Source organism: Carcharhinus amblyrhynchos, chromosome 9, assembly GCF_965287045.1.
Source record: "Carcharhinus amblyrhynchos chromosome 9, sCarAmb.v2.hapA, whole genome shotgun sequence".
NCBI classification, from domain to species: Eukaryota; Metazoa; Chordata; class Chondrichthyes; order Carcharhiniformes; family Carcharhinidae; genus Carcharhinus; species Carcharhinus amblyrhynchos.
This window is the reverse complement of record NC_137332.1, coordinates 96,990,213-96,995,918: the sequence shown is the minus strand read 5'-3', so window position 1 is coordinate 96,995,918 and position 5,706 is coordinate 96,990,213. Positions and strand designations below refer to the sequence as shown.

Genomic DNA, 5,706 nt, shown 5'->3' with positions numbered 1-5,706 from the left:
GATGTTGCTTTAAATATTTGTCACTCTGCTGCTCAGGCTCAAGCGATGAAGATAAGAATTACTTCCCAAAGTTGGACTTTAATGTTCCAAGGTACGTTTCTGATGCCCCGGAATACAGAAGTAAATCTTGCTCCCCCCCCATTTGCCCTCCTACGGTCATTAAGTTCCTTTACTTGGCTCCTTCCGTTCCACCCTACTTTCCTGTCTCATTGCATCATCTCACATTTTCACACCCTGCGAGACATGCTTAAATAGCACAGCGAAGAAGTAAGTGGGGGAGGAGGCATATTTTCAATATCGTGAATGATTGGCTGAGACCAATACAAGTAAGGAAGCCCTATTGTGCCCCAATCTGATTTTGTCTGTTGAAATCTACGAGTTTACTGAATGACAACAAATAAGTTTAGTGAGAGCAAACGGGCGATTTAGAACAGGTTTCACGTCATGCGAAAAAAAACCCTTCAGAATGAACATATCTTATTGTACAGTACCTTTCAATGATACAGTTCCGTAAAAAAAAATTGAATGTACGAAAAACGTAAGGAAACATCTTGTATGTGAGAGAAAAAAAAATGAACTGTTTGAAAGGAAAATTCATTTGTCTGCGATACGCCGGCCGAGATATAAAACACTGTCGTTTAGTTGCAGGGTTGTTTTGAAATATACGAGTTCTGCGCACTCTGTGTTGTGCTCGCCCTTCGTGGCGCTGTGGTCGTATAGCGCTTCGTGCTCTGAGTTGTGGCCGCAGCAACCTCGGTTCGGATCTGGGTTACGGCAGTGGCTGTTTCAAATGTTTGTCACTCTACTGCGCATACTCAAGCGACGAAAATAAGATTTACTTTCCAATATTAGGTTTTTTTTAACGGCAAATTGTTCAAGCAGCCGCACATAGAATGCTCCCAGATGTGTTTCTGATCATCCGGAATTCAAAAAGTAGATCTTGACCCACACATATACTCTCCCACTGTCATTAAATTCCTTTACTTCGCTCCTTCTATTCCATCCTACTTTCCTGTGTCATTGCATCAATTCACACTTTCACACCCTGCGAGACATGCTCAAAGAGCACCGCGAAGAAGTAAGTGGGAGAGTGGATTCATGTGGGGGAGGACACATGTGTTCATGGCTGGATACTCAGACACATACATAATCCTCTCATGCCTAATGGGCTTACATAAGAACATAGAACATAAGAAATAGGAGCAGGAGTAAGCCATCTGGCCCTTCGAGACTGCCCCGCCATTCAATAAGATCATGGCTGATTTGTCGTGGCTCAGTTCCACATTCCCGCCCTCTCCCCATAACCCTTAATCCCCTCTCTTATCAAAAACCCATCAACCCGCGTCTTAAAAATATTTAGCGAGGAAGCCTCCACCACTTCAACGGGCAGAGAATTCCACAGATTCACCACCCTTTGAGTGAAGAAGTTCTTCCTCAACTCCGTTCTAAACCCCCCCCCCCCTCTTTATCTTGAGGCTGTGCCCCCTAGTCCTACTGTCCTTTCTGAGCGGGAAGAGTCTCTCCACCTCTATCCTATCCATCCCATTCATCATCTTATACGTCTCAATGAGATCCCCCCTCATTCTTCTAAACTCTAACGAGTACAAGCCTAGTTTATTCAGCCTCTCCTCATAGCTCAAGCCCCTCAACTCCGGCATCAGCCTAGTAATACTCCTCCGCACTCCCTCCAAGGCCAAAATATCCTTGCGTAAGTACGGCGCCCAAAACTGCACACAGTACTCTAGCTGCGGCCTCACCAGTGCCCTGTACAGTTGCAGCAAGACCTCCCTACTTTTATATTCAATCCCCCTCGCTATGAAGGCCAGCATCCCATTCGCCTTCCTGACCACCTGCTGCACCTGCAAGCTGGGTTTTTGCGACTCATGCACAAGGACCCCGAGGTCCCTCTGCACCGTCGCCTGCTGCAGTTTTTCGCCCCGTAAGTAATAGTCCTTCCTACCATTCTTCCTACCAAAGTGGACCACCTCGCACTTGCCAACATTAAATTCCATTTGCCATTTCCTGGCCCATTCGCCCAGCCTATCTGGATCCTTCTGCAGACTCTCCACACCCTCTGCGTTTGCCTTTCCACCAATCTTGGTGTCATCAGCAAATTTCGACACCATACACTCGGTTCCCTCCTCCAGATCATCTATATAAATGGTAAAAAGCTGAGGCCCCAGCACCGACCCCTGAGGCACTGCACTTGTCACCAACCGCCAATCCGAATAGCACCCATTGACCCCCACTCTCTGCCTCCTATTTGACAACCAGTCCTCTATCCACGCTAACACCCTACCCCCAACTCCATGTCCCCTGACCTTCTGCAATAACCTCTTGTGAGGTACCTTGTCAAACGCCTTCTGAAAACACGTGCCTCTGGAAATACGTGCTTACGTGCCTCTGGTGTTCCTCAATTCGAGCGCACGTCTTCTACATGGTTCCCCCATTTTACAAGCACCAAATATCTTTATTCGCTCCGTCCATTCCATTCCTAATTTCCTGTGACATTGTATCATCTCACCGTTTCACAAGCAAACGTGGAGATTGTTTGCCACCATCCCTGTTTCTGAGGTTACTCGAGGCCAATTCACACTGATCTAGGTTTGTACTTTGAAATTACTGGATGAACACTTCTTGATATTCGTGAGTGCTTACAGAGAAACTTCTGGAAGCACACATTTCTACCACGGCGGTGTGTTGCCTTTATTGTGACTATTTGAGTGAGTATTTGGATATAATTGTAAAATATGTGGCGTTTAGCATTCAGAAGTTGAGGTTCATGAATGATTGGCTGCAAGCAGAAATGCGTGAAAGATCGATTGTGTTACAATCTGAAGTTGCCTGTTGAAATCTACGAGTTCACTGAATGACAACAAAAAACTCTAATGATAGCAAATCAGCTATTTAGGAAAGGTTTCACATCATGCAAAAAACGCCCTCACAAGGAGCATGTCTCATGAATCAATTCTTGAAAAAGATACAGTAAAGTGAATGCGTGAACATGTAAGGAAACCTCTTGTTTGAGAGAGAGAAACGGGTCAACTGTTTGAATGGAAAAACTATTTGTCCACGATGAGCTGGCCGCGACGCAAAGCGCTGTCGTTTATTCGCAAGGCTGTGTTGAAGTTTATAAGATCTCAGGCACTCAACAGTACACCCAGCAGTTCGTGGCGCCGTGATCGTATAGTGGCTAGTACTCTGCGTTGTGGCCGCAGCAACCTCGGTTCGAATCCGAGTCACGGCAGACGGTGTTTTAAATATTTGGCAAGCTGCTGCTCAGGCTCAAGCGACGAAAATAAGAATTACTTCCCACAGTAGAATTTTAATGTTCCAAGATATGTTTCTGATGCCCCGGAATACAAAAGGAAATCTTGCCCCCCACACTTGTCCTCTTAGGGTCATTAAATTCCATGACTTCGCTCCTTCCATTCCGTCCTACTTTCCGGTGTGATTGCACCATCTCACACGTTCAAACCCTGCGTGACATGCTCAAACAGCACAGCGAAGACGTCAGTGGGAGCGGGGAATCATTTGGGGGAGGTGACATATTTGCAATGTCATGAATGATTGGCTGAAACCAATACAAGTAAAGAAGCCCGACTGTGCTCCAATCTGATTTTGCCTGTTGAAATCTACGAGCTCACTAAATGATAACAATAACTTTAGTGACAGCAAATGGGCGATTTAGAAAAGGTTTCACGTCATGCGAAAAAAAAACCGTTCAGAATGAACATGTCTTATTATACAGTTCCTTTAAATGATCCAGTTCCGTTAAAAAGAAAACAATAAAGTGAATATGTGAAAATCTAAGGAAACCGCTTGTACGTGAGAGAGAGAAAAAAAATCAACTGAAAGGAAAACTCATTTGCCTGCGATAAGCCGGCCGAGATGTTTCACGCTGTCGTTTAGTTGCAGGGTTGTTTTGAAGTATATGAGTTCTGGGCACTACGTGTTGTGCCGGCCCTTCGTGGCGCCGTGATCGTGTGGTGGTTCGTACTCTGCGTTGTGGCTACTATAACCTCGCTTCGAATCCGCGTCGTAGCACTGAATGCTTTAAATATTTGTCACTGTGCTGCGTATGCTTAAGCGACGAAAATAAGAATTACTTTCCAAAATTAGGTCTTTTTTTAACGGCAAATTGTTCAAGCCGTCGCACATAGAATGCTCCCAGATATGTTTCTGATGATCCGGAATTCAAAAGGTAAATCTTGACCCACACATATACCCTCCCACTGTCATTAAATTCCTTTTCTTCGCTCCTTCTATTCCACCCTACTTTCCTGTGTCATTGCACCAATTCACACTTTCACACCCTGCGAGACATGCTCAAAGAGCGCCGCGAAGAAGTAAGTGGGAGAGGGGAATCATGTGGGGGAGGAGACATATTTTCATGGCTGGACGCTCAGACACAGACATAATCCTTTCATGTCTAACGTCGTTACGTACCTCTGGTGTTCCTCAATTAGAACGCTCGTCTTCTATATGGTTCCCCCATTTTGCAAGCACCAAATATCTTTATTCGCTCCGTCCATTCCATTCCTAATTTACTGTGACATTGTATCATCTCACAGTTTCACAAGCAAACGTGAAGATTGTTTGCTATCATCCCTGTTTCTGAGGTTACTCGAAGCCAATTCACACTGATCTAGATTTGTACTTTGAAATTATTGGATGAACACTTCTTGATATTCGTGAGTGCTTACAGACAACCTTCTGGAAGCTTCACATTTCTACCACGGCGGTATGCTGCGTTTATTGTGACTATTTGAGTGAGTATTTTAATATATTTGCAAAATATGTGGTGTTTAGCACTCAGAAGTTGAGGTTTATGAATGATTGGCTGCAAGCAGAAATGCGTGGAAGATCGATTGTGTTACAATCTGAACTTGCCTGTTGAACTCGACGAGTTCAGAGAATGACAAAAAAAAACAACTCTAATGATAGCAAATCAGCTATTTAGAAAAGGTTTCACGTCATGCGAAAAACGCCTTCAGAATGAGCTTTCTCATGAATCATTTCTTGAAAAAGATACAGTGAAGTGAATGCGTAAAAATGTAAGGAAACCTCTTGTGAGATAGCGAGAGAGAGAGGCGTCCACTGTTTGAAAGGAAATAACTATTTGTCTACGATAAGCCTGCCGCGATGCAAACCGCTGCCGTTTAGTTTCAGGGCTGTGTTGAAGTTTATACGTTCTCAGGCACTCAGTAGTATGCCAAGCAGTTCGTGGTGCCGTGATCGTATAGTGGTTAGTACTCTGCGTTGTGGCCGCAGTAACCTCGGTTCGAATCCGAGTCACAGCAGGTGTTGTTTTAAATATTTGGCACTCTGCTGCTTCTGCTCAAGCGACGAAAATAAGAATTACTTGCCAAAGTCGAAATTTAATGTTCCAAGATATGTTTCTGTTGCCCCGGAATACAAAAGTAAATCTTGCCCCCCACCTTTGCCCTCTTACGGTCCTTTACTTCTCTCCTTCCATTCCATCCTACTTTCCCGTGTCATCTCACACTTTCACACCCTGCGAGACATGCTCAAATAGCACAGCGAAGAAGTAAGTGGGAGAGGGGAATCATTTGGGGGAGGATACGTATTTGCAATATCATGAATGAATGGCTGAAACCAATACAAGTAAGGAAGCCTGACTCTGCTCCAATCTGATTTTGTCTGTTGAAATCTACGAGTTCACTGAATGACAACAATAATTTT

At 44.5% G+C, this 5,706-nt stretch overlaps 1 non-coding gene across 1 annotated transcript; it reads left to right on the top strand.

The window, feature by feature from the left end:
• The first annotated feature begins 3,175 nt into the window (after window positions 1-3,175).
• trnah-gug (transfer RNA histidin (anticodon GUG)) lies at window positions 3,176-3,247 on the top strand. The gene has a single exon. It is a non-coding gene; the product is annotated as a tRNA-His (tRNA).
• Window positions 3,248-5,706: the final 2,459 nt, after the last annotated feature.